The 17,068-nt window shown below is 38.7% G+C and overlaps 1 protein-coding gene across 1 annotated transcript in view; it reads right to left on the bottom strand.

The window, feature by feature from the left end:
• IL31RA (interleukin 31 receptor A) overlaps positions 1–17,068 on the bottom strand; it is a 43,161-nt gene extending 26,093 nt beyond the window's left edge. The window contains 1 exon segment of the mRNA XM_060295423.1: positions 17,024–17,068. The gene's annotated coding sequence lies outside the window, so the exon portion shown is untranslated.

The following is a 17,068-nucleotide window of genomic DNA, read 5'->3' as shown; positions in this document are numbered from 1 at the left end:
ATTCATATCTGCAAATTCGCCTACTCTCTAAAATTTACTTTGTGTCCCCAAAATGAACACCTGAGCTGTATCGTGGTCATTCACAGACATGAGCAGTGTTGAAAACCTTGAGTCGCTGGAAGTACACATTCCCAGCTGAGGTTGAACAAGGCAACACTATTCTCGTACTGTACACACATCCTTTTCATGGTCTACTTAGTGCCACAGTTTTCGCATTTTTGTGCTTTTTGATGGTGATTCTGTTTAAAATGGCCCCCAAGCATAGCACTGAAGTGCTGTCTAGTGGTCCTAAGCAGAAGGCTGTGATGTGCCTGACAGAACATATATGTGTTAGATAAGCTTTGTCAGGCATGAGACACTGACAAAGCTTACACTGCTTACAGAGTGTAAAATTTACACAACACATACACTGCTGTTGGCTGTGACTTCAAGGTTGATGCACCAACAATATATATTAAGCTAGGTGTCTTTAAATGGAAACACATATGAAACAAAGTTATGTACTGAATAGCTGGCAAACATGTTGTGACCAGAGTCTCACAGGAACTCAACCCTGTGCTTCCCCTAGGGAGAAGAGTTCAGTATTCACTAATTCAGTGCTCACAGTGACTTCATAGAATACAATCACTGCAAATAACATGTACAATAGGGAAGATAAATGTGAACTGAAGGAGGAGGGCAAATTGGACCTGCAGGGGCCACTGAAGCTATGTCAGCAGGAATTTGTTGATAAGGGCTAAAGCAGATCTGAGCATGTAACAGAGCATGAGACAGAGCACATATCAGATAGCGCTGGCTAGAATGGGTAATTAATATACTTGAAGAAAGTAACACTGAGGTTGGAGGGGGAGAGAAGAAATCCATGCCTTGCAGCCTTTCAACTCGATTCCACAAACATAATTCAATGTTAGGTCCTGTGCTTGACTCTGTGGAAACAAAGTTGAGAAAAGCAGAGGCCCCAACCAGGAAAAGTTCACAACTTAGGTAGGAAAACAGACTTGTAAACAAGGTGCTATAAAGCAAAGTAGCAAGTGCTGTCAAAGGTGTGTATAAAGTGCTACAGGAAATGAGAAAGAAGAGCCATTAATTCTGCTCTATGGGAAATGTACACCAGAAAGTAATTAAGAGAAAGGGAAATTTTAGTGGTACATTCAAGGTAAATGTACAAAATTATAAAATAAATATTCCTGGTAGAGATGTATAAGAGCGTGACATTTACGGCACCTGGGATGGGGTCTAGAAGACCCAATGGTAGCCCTTGACTATACCTCCTTCAGTGAGTCAAACAGTGGACCCTCGGAAGTTAAGTCCACCCAGAACTCGCAATATGACCTTATTTGGAATAAGGGTCTTTGCAGATGTAATTAAGGTAAGGATCTCTAAAAGTGACTATCCTGGATTAGGTGGGCCCTAAAGCCAGTGACCAGTATCTTTATAAGAGGCAGAAAAGGAGAGTCAAACACAGAGAGACACAAGAGGAAAGCTATGTGACTACAGAAGCAGAGATTGGAGTGATGCATCTGCAAGTCAAAGGACACCAAGGATTGCGAAGCCACCAGAAGCTAAGAAAGAGGTATGGAACAGATTCTCCCTCAGAGCCTGCAGAGGGAACCAATCCTGCTGAAAGCTCGATTTTGGATTTTTGGCCTCCAGACTGTGAGAGAATAAATATCTATGTTGTTACCCACCAAGTTTGGGCTAGTTTGTTACAATAGCTCAAAGAAATGAATATACCTTCCTATCTCAGGTTACATGTGATTCATAGACCAGGCTGACCCATCAGATTCTCCCCTCTGGGAATGTGGAACTGAGTGAGCTAGATGGTGGTGGACAATGGGACTGTCAGGGTCATATGGGTGCTGGCAGCCATGTTTTATATATGTAAGAAAGAAAGGTTAAGAAGGGAGTGAAGAAAAGCAAAGAGAGAAGCAAAGGTGAGAGTCCATGTGATAACAGACAGATCGATAACCGACTTCCCAGCTGCTTGTGTGGAACACATGAGACCTGGTGTATTCCCTGCCTGTGGACGTCCCTGACATTTCCTGTTATGTAACTGAAATAATCTGCTACTGACTGAAGTTAGATTGAACCAGTTTTTATTCCTTGCAACCAAATGAGCCCCAATTTAACAATGATGCTTGGAGTAATTTGGTTTTAAGAAAATATAAGGTGGTGGAAAAAAAATAGTAATATCTAAACCGATGGATTCAAAGTGTAAACTGATCAGGAAAGAAAAGGTAACAGTTGGGAAATGTTAGCAGTAAAAAGGCAGGTAGATATCCAAAAAGTAGTTGGAATTACTGAATTTTGAGCAGTTACAATATCCTTGAAATACATCTGTGATCCTGTAAACTGACTTGTAAAAGATAACACTCCTTTAGATTAACAAATTCTGGCTTATTTCCAAAACAAATTTCTAAACTATTATAGTTATGTCCTCTGTAATTCTTACTCCCAACTCTATACCTGCAAGAAGCAATGACCCCATTTCTAGGGCTTGGGATTTTAATAGGCTAATTAAGGAACGTGGTTGTGATTCCACTAACTCAAAACTCCACTTCTGCACTTCCACTAATTACAAAAGAAAAACTGCAGTAAAACTGCAAAACCACTGTGCACACAGTCCCACTTCAATTTGAACAATGATGTGAATGAGGCAATTTAAAGTGGTTTTCTGAAATCTACTTTCTTGAAATATAATAGAATCAAATAACAACCTTCCAAGCAAACTCTCACAAGTAGACTCCATTACATTATTATGCCAAACACTAATGATGTACCATGCTCTCTGGGAAACTTTATAAGCCTTTTAAGCATTTACCTCATTAATTAATTCGAAAAATGTTTAAGACACATGAATGGAAAACATTTACATTTTCACATAACTAAGCACCTCCCACAAATACCAAATGGCTTTTTCCCACATCATTATAACTAAAAAAAAAAAAAAGAAATGGGAAACAGATGTACACAGATAGTCATTGCTCATTTCTTCTTTCATTGTTTTATTATCAGCTGAGAACCAGTCAAATTGCCCCAGAACTTTTTAATGATAGCCATGACATGTGTGAGGTGATATCTCACTGGGTTTTGATTTGCATTTCCCTAATGATTAGCAACGCTGAACATCTTTTCTTGTGCCTGTTGATCATCTGTATGTCTTCTTTGGAAAAATGTCTATTCGGGTCTTCTGCCCATTTTTTAATTGGGCTATTGGGTTTTTCTGATGCTAAGTTGTATGAGCTATTTATATATATTGGATATTAACTCCTTGTTGGTCATATCATTTGCAAATATCTTCTCCCATTCAGTAGGTTGTCTTTTCTTTGTTGATGGGTTCCTTTGCTGTGCAAAAGCTTTTAGTCTAATTAGGCCCCATTTGTTTATTTTTGCTTTTATTTCTTTTGCCTTAGGAAACAGATCCAAAAGAATATTGCTACACTTTATGTCAAATGGTGTTCTGCTTTTGTTTTCCTCTAGGAGTTCTAAGGCTTCAAGTTTTAAATTTAGGTCTTTAACCCATTTTGAGTTTATTTTTACATATGGTGTGAGGAAATGTTCTAATCTCATTGTTTTACATGTAGCTGTCCAGTTTTCCCAGCACCACTTGTTGAAGTGATTATCTTTTCTCCATTGTATATTCTTGCCTCCTTTGTCAAAGACTAATTGAACATAAGTGTGTGGGTTTATTTCTGGGCTCTCTATTCTGTCCCATTGATCTCTGAGTCTGTTTTTGTGCAAGTACCATACTGTTTTGATTACTGTAGATTTGTAGTACAGTCTGAAGTCAGGAAGCGTAACACCTACAGCTTTGTTCTTTTTTTCTCAAGATTGTTTTGGGTATTCAGAGTCTTTTGTGGTCCCATATATATTTTAGGATTATTTGTTCTACTGTGAAAAATGTCATGAGTATTTTAAACAGGGATTGCATTAAATCTGTAGATTGCTTTGGGTAGTATGGGTATGTTAACAAAATTATTCCAATCCATGAACATGGGATATCTTTCCATTTCTTTGTATCATCTTCAATTTCCTTCATCAATGTTTCATAGTTTTCAGGGACTTCCCTGGAGGTCCAGTGGTTAAGACTCCACGCTTCCAATGCAGGGGATGTAGTTTCAATTCCTGGTCAGGGAACTAAGATCCCACATGCCCTCACACGTGGCCTAAAAAAAAAAAGTTTTCAGAGCACAGGTCTTTCACCTCCTTGGTTATGTTTATTATTAGGTATTTTATTCTTTTGATGTGATTTTAAATAGAATTGATTTCTTGCTTTCTCTTTCTGAAAGTTCACTACTAGTGGCTAGAAAATGTACAGATTTCTGTATAGTAATCTTGTATGTTGCAACTTTAATTAATTCATTTATTACTTCTGATAGAGTTTGGTGGAGACTTTAGGGTTTTCTACATATATAGTATCACATCATCTGCAAATAGAGACAGTTTTACTTCTTCCCTTCCAATTTGGATGACTTTTCTTTTTCTTGTTTGCTGTGGCTAGGACTTCCAATACTATGTTAAATTAAAGTAGCGAGAGTGGACATTCTTGTCTTATTCCAGATTTGAGAGGAAAAGCTTTCAGCTTTTCACTATTGAGAATGATGTTAGCTATGAGTTTGTCATAAATGCCCTTTATTATGTTGAGGTATGTTCCCTATATACCAACTTCAATGAGAGGTTTTTTTATTGTGATTGGATGGTGAATTTTGTCAAATGCTTTTTCTGAGTCTATTGAGATGATCATGTGATTTTTTTATCCTTCCTTTTGTTACGGTGGTGTATCACACTGATTGATTTGCAAATATTGAACCATCCTTGCAGCCCTGGAATAAATCCTACCTGATCATTGTGTATGATCCTTTTTATATATTGTTGGATTTGGTTTGCTAATATTTTGTTGAGGATTTTTGCGTCTATGTTCAGCAGAGATACTGGCTTGTGATTTTGTTTTTTTTTCGGTAGTGTCTTTGTCTGGTTTTGGTATCAGAGTAATACAAGCCTCATAGAAATGAATTGGGGGGTGTTCCCTCCTCTTCAACTTTTTTGGAATAGTTTGAGAAGTATAGGTATTAGTGCTTCTTTATGTGTTTGATAGAATTCCCCTGTGAAGTCTTCCAGTCCTGGACTTTTGTTTACTGGAAGTTTTTAAAATTACAAATTCAATTTCACTAGTGATTTGTCTGTTCAGATTGTCTATTTCTTCCTGATTCAGTCTTGGAAGACTGTATGCTTAAAGAAATGTGTCCATTTCTTCTAGCTTGTCCAATTTGTTGGTGTATAACTGTTCATAGTATTCTCTTACGATTTTTTGTAGCTCTGTGGTACCAGCTGTTATTTCTCCTCTTTCACTTCTTATTTTATTTGGGTCCTCTATTTTTTTCTTGATGGGCCTGGCTAAAGACTTATCAATTTTGTTTTGTTTTGTTTTTCAAAAAAACAGCTCTTGGCTTCACTGATCTTTTCCATTGGTTTTTTTTTTGGGGGGGGGGGCTCTTTTTCATTTCCTTGTTGATCTTTTTTTTTTTTTTTTTTTTTTTTGCGGTACGTGGGCCTCTCACTGTTGTGGCCTCTCCTGTTGTGGAGCACAGGCTCCGGACACGCAGGCTCAGCAGCCATGGCTCACGGGCCTGGCCGCTCCACGGCATGTGGGATCTTCCCGTACCAGGGCACAAACCCGTGTCCCCTGCATCGGCAGGCGGACTCTCAACCACTGCATCACCAGGGAAGCCCTCCTTGTTGATCTTTACTATTTCCTTCCTTCTACTGACTTTGGGCTTTGTTTGTTCTTCTTTTTCTAATTCCTTTAGATGGTAGGTTAGGTTGTTTGAGATTTTTCTTGTTTCCTGAGGTAGACCTGTATTGCTATAAGCTTCCCTTTATAGACCTGTTTTTGCTGTGTCCCATAGATTTTGGAAAGTTGTGCTTTTATTTTGTCTCAAGGTATTTTCTGATTTTCTTTTTATTTCTTCATTGACCCATTGGTTTTTTAGTAGCTTGTTGTTTAGTCTCCATGTGTTTGGGGTTGTTTCCCCATTTTCCTTACTGTAGCTGATCTCTAGTTTCATACTGTTGTGGTCAGAAAAAATGCTTGATATAATTTCTATCCTCTTAAATTTGTTGAGACTTGTGTTGTGGCCTAGCATATGACCTACCTTGGAGAACGTTCCATGTGCACTTGAAAAGAACGTGTATTCTGCTGGTTTGGGGTGGAATATCCTATAGATATCTATTAAGTCCAACTGATCTAATGTATCACTTAATACTACTGTTTCCTTGTTGATTTTCTGTCTGGATGATCTGTCCACTGATGTAAGTGAGGTGTTAAAGTCACCTATTATTAAAGTTAATTTCTCCCTTTACATCTGTTAACATTTGCTTTATACATTTTGGTGCTCCTATGTAAGGTGCATACATGTTAACAAATGTTATATCCTCTTATTGTATTGATCCCTTTATCAATATATAATGACCTTATTTGTCTTTTGTTATAGACTTTGTTTTAAAGTCTATCTTATCTTACAAAAACAGAAACATAGATCAATGGAAGAAGATAGAAAGCCCAGAGATAAACCCACACACCTATGGTCAACTAATCTATGACAAAGGAGGCAAGGATATACAATGGAGAAAAGACAGTCTCTTCAATAAGTGGTGCTTGGAAAACTGGACAGCTACATGTAAAAGAATGGAATTAGAACACTCCCTAACACCAAACACAAAAATAAACTCAAAATGGATTAGAGACCTAAATGTAAGACCAGACACTATAAAACACTTAGAGGAAAACATAGGAAGAACACTCTTTGACATAAATCACAGCAAGATCTTTTTTGATCTACCTCCTAGAGTAATGGAAATAAAAACAAAAATAAACAAATGGGACCTAATGAAACTCAAAAGCTTTTGCACAGCAAAGGAAACCATAAACAAGACAAAAAGACAACCCTCAGAATGGGAGAAAATATTTGCAAATGAATCAACAGACAAAGGATTAATCTCCAAAATATATAAACAGCTCATGCAGCTCAATATTTTAAAAACAAACAACCCAATCCAAAAATGGGCAGAAGACCTAAATAGACATTTCTCCAAAGAAGACATACAGATGGCCAAGAAGCACATGAAAAGCTGCTCAACATCACTAACTATTAGAGAAATGCAAACCAAAACTACAATGAGATACCACCTCACACCAGTTAGAATGGGCATCATCAGAAAATCTACAAACAACAAATGCTGGAGAGGGTGTGGAGAAAAGGGAACCCTCTTACACTGTTGGTGGGGGTGTAAATTGATACAGCCACTGTGGAGAACAGTAATGGAGGTTCCTTAAAAAATTAAAAATAGAATTATCATATGATCCAGCAATCCCACTACTGGGCATATACCCAGAGAAAACTATAATTCGAAAAGACACATGCACCCCAATGTTCATTGCAGCACTATTTACAACAGCCAGGTCATGGAAGCAACCTAAATGCCCGTCGACAGATGAATGGATAAAGAAGATGTGGTACATATATATAATGGAATATTACTCAGCCATAAAAAGGAACGAAATTGGGTCATTTGTTGAGACGTGGATGGATCTAGAGACTGTCATACAGAGTGAAGTAAGTCAGAAAGAGAAAAATAAATATCGTATATTAATGTATGTATGTGGAACCTAGAAAAATGGTACAGATGAACCGGTTTGCAGGGCAGAACTTGAGACAGACGTAGAGAACAAACGTATGGGCACCAAGGGGGGAAAGCCACAGTGGGGTGGGGATGGTGGTGTGATGAATTGGGCAATTGGGATTGACATGTATACACTAATGTGTATAAAATTGATGACTAATAAAAACCTACTGTATAAAAAAGTAAATAAAGTAAAATTCAAAAATTAAAGTCTATCTTGTCTTATATGAGTATTGCTACCCCAGCTTTCTTGTCGTTTCTACTTGCATGAAATATTCTTTTCCATACCCTCACTTTAATTCCATGTGTGTCTTTAGCTCTGAAGTGAGTATCTTGTAAGCAGCATATACATGGGTCTTACTGTTTTATCCAATTAGGCACTCTATGTCTTTTGATTGGAACATTTGGTCCACGGACATTTAAATATACTTATTTCCATTTTGCTACTTGTTTTCTGGTTGTTTTGTAGTTCTGTTTTCTTCTTTTTTAGTTTCTTCCCTTGTGGTTTGATTATTTGCTTTAGTGGTATGCTTGTTCTTTTTTCTCTAGCTTTTGTGTATCTATTGTAGGTTTTTGATTTGCAGTTACCACAGAGTTCATATGTTGACCTATATCTACCTGTTTTAATTAAACTGGTAGTCATTAAGTTCACACACATTCTAAAAGACTTACATTTTTTTACTCCCCACCCCTGCATTTTTGTATTTTTGATGTCATATTTTACATATTCATGTTTATCCCTTTTTTGTAGTTATAGTTGATTTTACAATTTTTTTACCTTTTAATCTTTGTACTAGGTTATTTAAAGTGATTCACAGCCTTTACTATGTATTTGCCTTTACTAATTGGATTTTTCCTTTCCTATAAATTCTTACTTCTTGTTGTAGCCTTCTTTTCCACTTATAGAAAATCCTTCAACATTTCTTTTAGGGTTGGTTTAGTGTTGATGAATTCTTTTCATTTTTTTACTTGTCTAATAAGTTCTTTATCTATCTTCCAATTCTGAATTATAACCTTACTCAGTAGAGTATCCTAAGTTTCAGGCTTTTTCCCTTCAGCACTTTAAATAAATCATGCCACTCCCCTCTGGCCTGCAAAGTTTCTGCAGAAAAATCAGCTGATGGCCTTATGGGAGCTCCCTTTTAAGTGACTCTTGTTTTTCTCTTGCTGCCTTTAGAATTCTAACTTTTTGCCATTTTAGTTATGTCTTATTGTGGGTCTCTGTGTTCATATCTTTTGGGGGACTCTGTGCTTCCTATATCTGGATATCTATTTCCTTCTTCAGTTTCAGGAATTTTTCAGCCACAGTTTAATCAAGTTACATTTTCAGTACATTTTTCTCTCTCTTCTGAGATGCCTATAATGTGACTATTAGTATACTTGGTGTTTTCCCACAGGTCCCTTAATCTGTTCTCATTTTTTTTCTTTTTGTTGTTCTGATTGGGTGATTTCCCTTATTCTATCTTCTAGATCACTTATGTGTCCTTCTGTATCACTTGAGTCTGCTGTTCATTTCTTCAAGTGTGTTTTTCATTTGTTATTGTATTCTTCAGTTCTGACTGGTTCTTTTTTACATTTCTACTTCCTTATTAAAATTCTCACTGTGTTCATCTATTCTTTTGCCTAATTCAGTTAGCATTTATTACTAATGCTTTTAACTCTTTACCTGATAAATTATCATTTTCATTAGTTTTTTCAGGGTTTTTTCTTTTTCTTGTTCTTTCATTTGAAAAAAAAATGCCTCTTTCTCATTTTGCTTAACTTTCTCTTTTGAAATTAGGTGAACCAGTTACCTATCCCAGTCTTGCAAGGGTGTCCTTGTGTGGGAGCATGCCTATACTGTCTGCATGTGCCCGGTTGCTTTCCTGGGAGAGCTGGACCTGAAGTGATCATGAGTCACGTCTTACCCCAGGGTGTGCTGGCAGCTATCACCTTGGTGGGAGGTGGGGCTGGAGATGGAGGGGTTAGAGTCAGAGCCAGGTGTGAGCCAGGGCATCTCCTCTGCTCAATGACCAACATCATCCTATTGGGGTCAGGGGCAGGTCCCAAACTGCTGGAACGAAAGGCCTGAGGGTCAGGTCTGAGCTGGTTCTGTTCCTTCTAAGTCTGTGCTTTCCCCCTCCCAGCATCAGTACCCTTTACCCCAGAGGGGAGCAGTGCTGGAGCAAGAGGGACTCAAGTGAGTGATGGGAGTTGGTGACTGATGCAGGCCAGGGTGCACACTGGGGCAGTCCCAGCACACCAGAGTTCCACCCCACTCCTGATCTGTTGCCCCCATAAATGCCAGTAATGCCTGCCCTCACCCTATATGGGTGCTGTGCTGGGTCTGAGCCACTCCATCCCCCACAACTGTGTACTCTCCTCAGAAACAGCAGCCTTCACCCTAGTGGGAAGCTGCACTGCAGAGCAAGAGGAGCTGGAGCAGGTGCTTGGCATCGGCCGGGGCATGCACTGAGTGGTCGAGGGAAACCAGCCTAAGTCCCAGGCAGTTTCAATCTACGCCCTCTGCCCTGTTTCAGGAGTAAGCAAGCATGTGCATGCTCTTCGTGAGCCAAGTCTAGTTTCCTAACAGTTCTATTGTTAGTCCCACTGGTTTTCACACCAGCTAAAAGGACTTGTCTTCCCAGTGTCAGACCTCAGGGCTAAGGCACCCAATACGCGGTTTGAACTGTTCACTCCCCAGGGAGGATCTGAGCCCACATAATCCTGCTCCTCTTCTGTGTCTCCTCCCAGGGACACAGGTCCTGACCTGACCACTTTTCTTTCCTTCTTACTCAACTCCATGTGGATCTTACAGCCTTGGTTACATAAGTCTGCCAGTCTCCAGTTTGTTTTCTATGAGAATTGCTCCACATGTAGATGTATTTCTATGTGTTCATCAGGGGAGGTGAGCTCCATATTCTCCTTCTTGGCCTTCTTGCTCTCTATCTGCTGGTACTTTTCTTGATTTTTATCCAAAAGCATCAGTTAGATCACAGCTGTTACCTGGATGATGTCAACTGTAAAATGCATTCTGATTTCAAAGATATTAAAACGTGAGGAAATGTCCATCCTAGAATAGATGAGAATAGTTTCAGGTCCTGAGAATAGAAGTATTTAGATTTCATATGTAAGGAGTCCACCTCCCAGCCCAAAAAACCTGACTTTTCAGGCTGACCATAGGCAATTACAAAGGCTTTCCCTGGCAGGCTTCACAGGAGAAAGAGGCCTTCTCCATATCAGATTTGGTACAAAATCAATACACAATGCATTGCCATTTCTGAAAGTTGTTGCATACAAGGACTCAGGTCCCCATGGATGGCCATGCTCTTACACACATCTGCATTCCTGGCCCAGGCGTCTCTATTTGGAAGTCTTCCTATGGTGGAAAACTTGAAGACAATTTTCTTCACCCAATTCAGTACTTTCCCACTCCTAGCTCTTCCTTCTTCCTTCTCCCAGCCCCTAGGTCCATAAATCTGCAGGTGCCTTTTGTTCAGGGCTCCCTGAACAGTGAGACAACCCCCAACATCTGTGCTGATCCACCTGACCCTCAACCAGTAGGACATTCCATAGGGAACAGTGGAACAGAGGGAGTCTTTCTTTAGTTTAGACCCTTGTTTATACAAACTCAGTAAGTGATTAATGACTTGACTGTCACTTTCCCTTTGGCTTGTTGTTTAATCCAGTACTCCCAATACCTGGCAGTTCAGCTCTCTCTCTCCATCTCAGCCAAGCTGCTGCCACTACTCAAGTCAAACAGAATGCGGTAAAGCAATTTGAACACAAACCATGGGAACAGTCAGGTTCTTAAGAAGTCTATCAGCCAGGATTTCTTTCCACTTGTTTTCTGTGTACTCAAGCAAATGTTGAGGAACTGCTACTCATTAAACACTGAGAACACTGAGTTGGCACGGCTAGATATGACATGACATGAGTCAAATGGGAAACAATTCACAACACTGTAGATATATATTTGGATGACAAAATATTGGGGTCTATGAGAAAAGAATCCAGGAATGGGAGGAAGCATTATGAACTATAGTAACCAAGGAAGGCTTTGTGGAAGAAGTGTGAGTAGAGCACCAAACTAGTAAAATTTGCGTAATTAGTGGGAAAAAACATAGGGATGTTAAAACATAAAACTCCCATTCTCAAAGAATGTAGTCCTTTTTTCACACTATGGAACATTGTGCAAGTTAGATTTTTGTTGTTGTTGTTGTTAAATTAGATGTGTCTGCCCCTGTAACAACAAAATAGTTTCCTCTGCCGAGCAACATAGAATAGGATGTATGATTATTTTTCAGAATTAAAACCTTAATTATTTTGACTTCATTCATTTTCCTTTAGTTTATATTCCCCAAATTCAAACCAATGAAATACAGAAAGATCAGACTGACTACTTTCCCCCATAGTTGTTTAGCTAATCCACTATGTGGCAATTAATATGCAATTTGACCAGAGCTGCCAGCCACTGGAGTGGAAAGAGGCATGCTCCAAAAATGTATAGCCATTCTGGCCTAAATAGCTCCACACTAAATGCTTATTAGGAATAATTAAATTTTGGAAACAAAGACGTAGCTTTGGAAGCCTGGCTCCCCTCCAGCTATTCAATTAATTAAATTAGTTTATTTATTAAGTCTCACTTTCAACTCTACCAACTTTAAAATAGGATATTATTTGCAAACCACAAATATTTCCTGAGCACTTTCTCAGTGCCAGGCAGAAGTCCCTGCCTTCCTAGAGCTTACAGTTAACTTAGTCTAGACTTTAGAGTTGCACTGTCACTAAAGTAGCCATAGCCACTAACCACATATGGCTACTAAGCACTTGAAACACAGCTAGTGCAACTGAAAAACTGAATTTTTAAAAATTTTATTTTACTTAATCTAAATTTAAAACCTGAGACATGATTCAGCTACTGGAAAACTTAAGTATGTCTGGAACAACTTGAGTATGTGAATCTATATTGGGTACATGAATCATAATTTGCTATATTCAGTATAGTTGATAAAATCTAAATATCGATCCTAAGTATTTCCAATGAAAACAGCATCCAAATTGAGATATGAGGTAATTATAAAATATATACTGGATTTCAAAGATTTAGTACAAAAATGTAAAGTACCTTAATTTTTATATTGATTACATACTGAAATGATATTTGGGATATACTGATCACATATGTGGCTCACAATATACTTCTATCAGACAGTACTGCTCTAGAGCAATGATTTGCCCAAGGAAGGCTTAAAAGCAGGGCTACTTAGGAAGCTCTACTGCACCTCACCTCACACTCATTTTCTTTCTGTTCCCTTCTTTCTTCCTTTGTTTTCTTCTCCCTCTCTTCCTTCTAACAATGATGTGCACTGGACTCAAGAGCTAGAAAGATTGCTGACCCAAGGTTTAAATAATTCAAGGCAACTGCTTATTAGTTGACGATTTTAATTACAAAAGATCAGTGGAATGACTTAGCAACTACAATATATTAGGAGTATCTTAGTAGCTCAAGGGAAAGGTGTGAAAGAAACAACTTCGCATTTCCCCATGGACAGTCTTAGAAGTAGTGTTCTAATAAGTCACTAAAAAATACTTAAACACTTTTTTAAAGTTTTAATATCAAAAAGTCCTGAAATATTAATGAAAGATAAATTTTATTACCTTATCCTAAATTACATTTCATAAATGTAAGATATTACATAAATAAAATTACACTGGATAACAGCTTTCACCAAAGCATTTTAAGCCAGCACAAAGTGGATTTATTAAGTTATCATTATCTTTGATGGTCACTCTCCAACTCCTACAGCACAGGCAGGTTGCAAAAACACAGAATGGGGAGGTATCTTATTTAATATCTTCTTAGCAGTTTACACAGGTTCTTTGCTACTTGAAACAAATCAAGAATTTAGTCTTTGTCCTGAGTTTAGTACAGAAATCCAGTGACTGTTCCTAAGAACATCCCATTTCACCAGTATTGGCAGAGACTGCTAGCTGATTCCCAGTTTCCTGGGTGTACAGAAAAGGCTACTTTACCTAGTCTCCCTTACAATTAGATGTGACTAAATTCTCAACAGTGGAATGTGAGAAGAGGTATATATGCCATTTCCTTGCCTAATCCATAAATATCTTCCGTATGTGCACCTCTGCCTTCCCCACCCACCTCTTCCCCTTTTCCTGGTTTGATGAAGAGAAGCATAAAGACCTTGGAAGCCATGTACCAAAGATCACAGAGCCACATGATGGAAGAAGCCTGAAGTCCTAAGTAACAATTTGAGAGGCCACCTACCTTGCAGGAACACCCTCCTTGGATAGTTAGGTGAGCAAAAACCTCCTTCTATCTTGTTAAGTCACTGAAGTTTTGGGAGTTGTAAAAGCAGCTAGTGTCATTCTAGTAGATATAATCAGTGACTCAAAAAAAGATAAACCATTTCACAATTCTTGGTGTCACCACCAAGCAGCAAGATAGCACCCCACCCCTTGATTCCACCTTTTCTCCACCCCTTTTACCACTCCCAGGTGTACTGTTGCCAAGACTGTGACCAGGTAGACATGTAAACAGGTGAAGAAAGAATGAAATAAATGACCGACACATGAAAAGGTGCTCGACATCACTAATCATCAGGTAAACATAAATTAAAACCACAGTAAATGGTTAGAATTTTAAAAGCCAGCAATACCAAAAAATGGTGAGGATGTGAAGCAAGTGGAACACTCTTACAATGCTGGTAGCTATAAATGATTCAACCATTTTGGAAAAGTCTTTGTTTCTAATCAAGTTAAACACATACCTACCCCATGATCCAGCAATTCCACTCCTAGGTACATGCCTAAGAGAACTGAGGGCTGTGTTCACCGAAAGACTTGTAGTAGAATACTCACAGAAGCTTTATTTATAGTAGTTAAAAACTGGGAACAACTCAAATGCTCATCAACAAGAAACTGGAAAAACAATTTATAGTATATTCACATGACAGACCACACAATAAAAGAGACCTACTGATACACACAACATGGATGAATCTCACAAATACTATCCTAAACAAAACCAAACACAAAAGAGAGCGTACTCTATGATTCCATTTATATAGAATTCAGGAACAAATATAATTTATGGTTATAAAAATCAGAATAGTGGTTACCTCTGGGCAAGGGAGTTGAGTGCAAAGGGACAAGAAGGTGATAGAAATGTTACCCACCTTGATTCACACAATGGTTTTAAGTATATGTAGGTAAAAATTTAAGCCATACACTAAATATCTGTGCATTTTATAATATGAAAATCTTATTTCAAATAAAAAGATTAAAAAGTTAACCTGTCCCAAAGCACACAAATAGTAAGATGTTGAGCTCGGGTTCAAACTTAGGTCAATCTGCGTCTTCTGACTTGAGTAGGGTTCACTTTCCTACCCAATTATATACAGAGAAAACTACAAGAAGACTGTTACTACTTATTTTAAATGTGATTAGCATCATTCTCTCTACATATTTCATTCATAATATCCATATTATGATAAACTGTACTTATTTTGGCACCAAAACATTCTGTACTTCAAATGCTGGTTTTAACTTTGTTGCACTATAGCAGCAGTAATTCTGTCTACAGAATTGAAATAAATGACTGAATCCAAACTTTCCACCATCCCCCATGACTAGTAATATAGTAAGATAATTCAGCTGAAGAACAAACATGTTAAAATTGTCAGAACCTGCACTGCATTTAACTGGTACAAATGCATTAGTTGATTAGTATCTGTAGATGCTCCGGTGGTGGAGCATCCTATGACTGATGAAACAATCGATAGATGAGATATATAGTAAGATGCAGAAATAGTCAATTAACAAGCGTCACTCATGCCCCTGTGATATTTATAAGCAATTCAAGCACTATAGTTGCAAATGTGATCTCTGACATATTTCTCGAGAATCAACTATTTATTGAACGTTGATATATCAGCTAGGGACTTCCCTGGTGGCGCAGTGGTTAAGAATCTGCCTGCCAATGCAGGGGACATGGGTTCGATCCCTGGTCTGGGAAGACCCCACATGTGGCAGAGCAAGTAAGCCCATGCGCCACAACTACTGACGTGAGCCACAACTACTGAGCCCGTGCACCACAACTACTGAAGCCCATGCACCTAGAGCCCGTGCTCTGCAACAAGAGAAGCCACCGCAATGAGAAGCCCGCACACTGCAACAAAGAGTAGCCCACATGCTGCAACGAAGACCCAACGCAGCCAAAAAATAAATTTTTAAAAAAAATTTTTTAAAAAGATATATCAGCTAATTCAATATTAGAATATGAACATAAAAATACAAGTGCACCAGCATTTGGCTATAATACCCTGCATTCTTACACAAAGTTGCCTCTTTAAAAGTATTTTATTGTAACTGCATGCACTGACTGTGTGCATCTTCATTGGGTGAACACCAAATGAAGAAAAATCCAGTTACTGTCTTTCTTTTACATAAAAGCAAACTGAGGCATAAAGCAGATCACTGATAGTGCTAGGCAACACCAAGTCAACATTAAAGCCAGTGTTAAGGTTACTCCAACTAGTTCTTTATAATAAAGCATCATACCTACCTTGTCACACAGGAGCTTCTCATCCTACACATACAAGTTTTTGAGTATTTTAAACTGCTCTTACCTCTGTTGAGAATTTACCCCCCACATGGTAACCCCCTCCCAAAACTAAGGAGAAAATCAGGTTAAATAGATATAGCCAAGACTTTAGGAGAATTAACAAGTTCATATACAAAGAAGGGGAGAAAAAGTTGGGTTTTGTTCCTGAATGCTGAAAAAGAATTCTACAAACACATGAGACTCCAAATCCAGAAAATACTGACAGCAGAAAAAAATCTTTCAAGGAATTCTCACATGCAAAATCCCCCACAGAAAAGATTTCAATGCCCTACGCTGACAATTTGGCAGTCTCCTAAATTACAGTAAAACAAGTAATGAGTCGCTTAAAGGATTAACCTGAATCGCCAGACCCCAAGCTCTAAGACAAATCATTTGCTCACCGCAATTTCCAGCCTCCGCAGTGTTTCAGCACACTAACCCTGCTGTTTCCCCCACTCCAACCCACACCCACCCACCCCCATTCTCTCTTCACGAGGAATTCCTCGGGGCACCACCAACTGTCTCTAAAGCAGGAGTCATTTAATCTTCGGTTCTGGGGCCTTTCGCTGGGTCTACGAATGGGTTTTACATAGGTTGATAAATCCCCCGAGATTTGAAGTAAAACTTGGGTCGATAACCTACGCGGTCCAAAGTGATTTAGGAGCTGCGATTCTAAAGGGAAGGCCGGAGGAAAGCCCCGCGGTGCCAGCCCACCACGCGCGCACGCCCCACACTCACCTGGACTTGGTCAGCCAGAGCTCCCGGCGGCAGGGAGGCCTTCCT

Source organism: Globicephala melas, chromosome 3 (assembly GCF_963455315.2).
Source record: "Globicephala melas chromosome 3, mGloMel1.2, whole genome shotgun sequence".
NCBI classification, from domain to species: Eukaryota; Metazoa; Chordata; class Mammalia; order Artiodactyla; family Delphinidae; genus Globicephala; species Globicephala melas.
The sequence above is the reverse complement of the archived record's forward strand: the minus strand, read 5'-3'. Positions and strand labels throughout refer to the sequence as shown.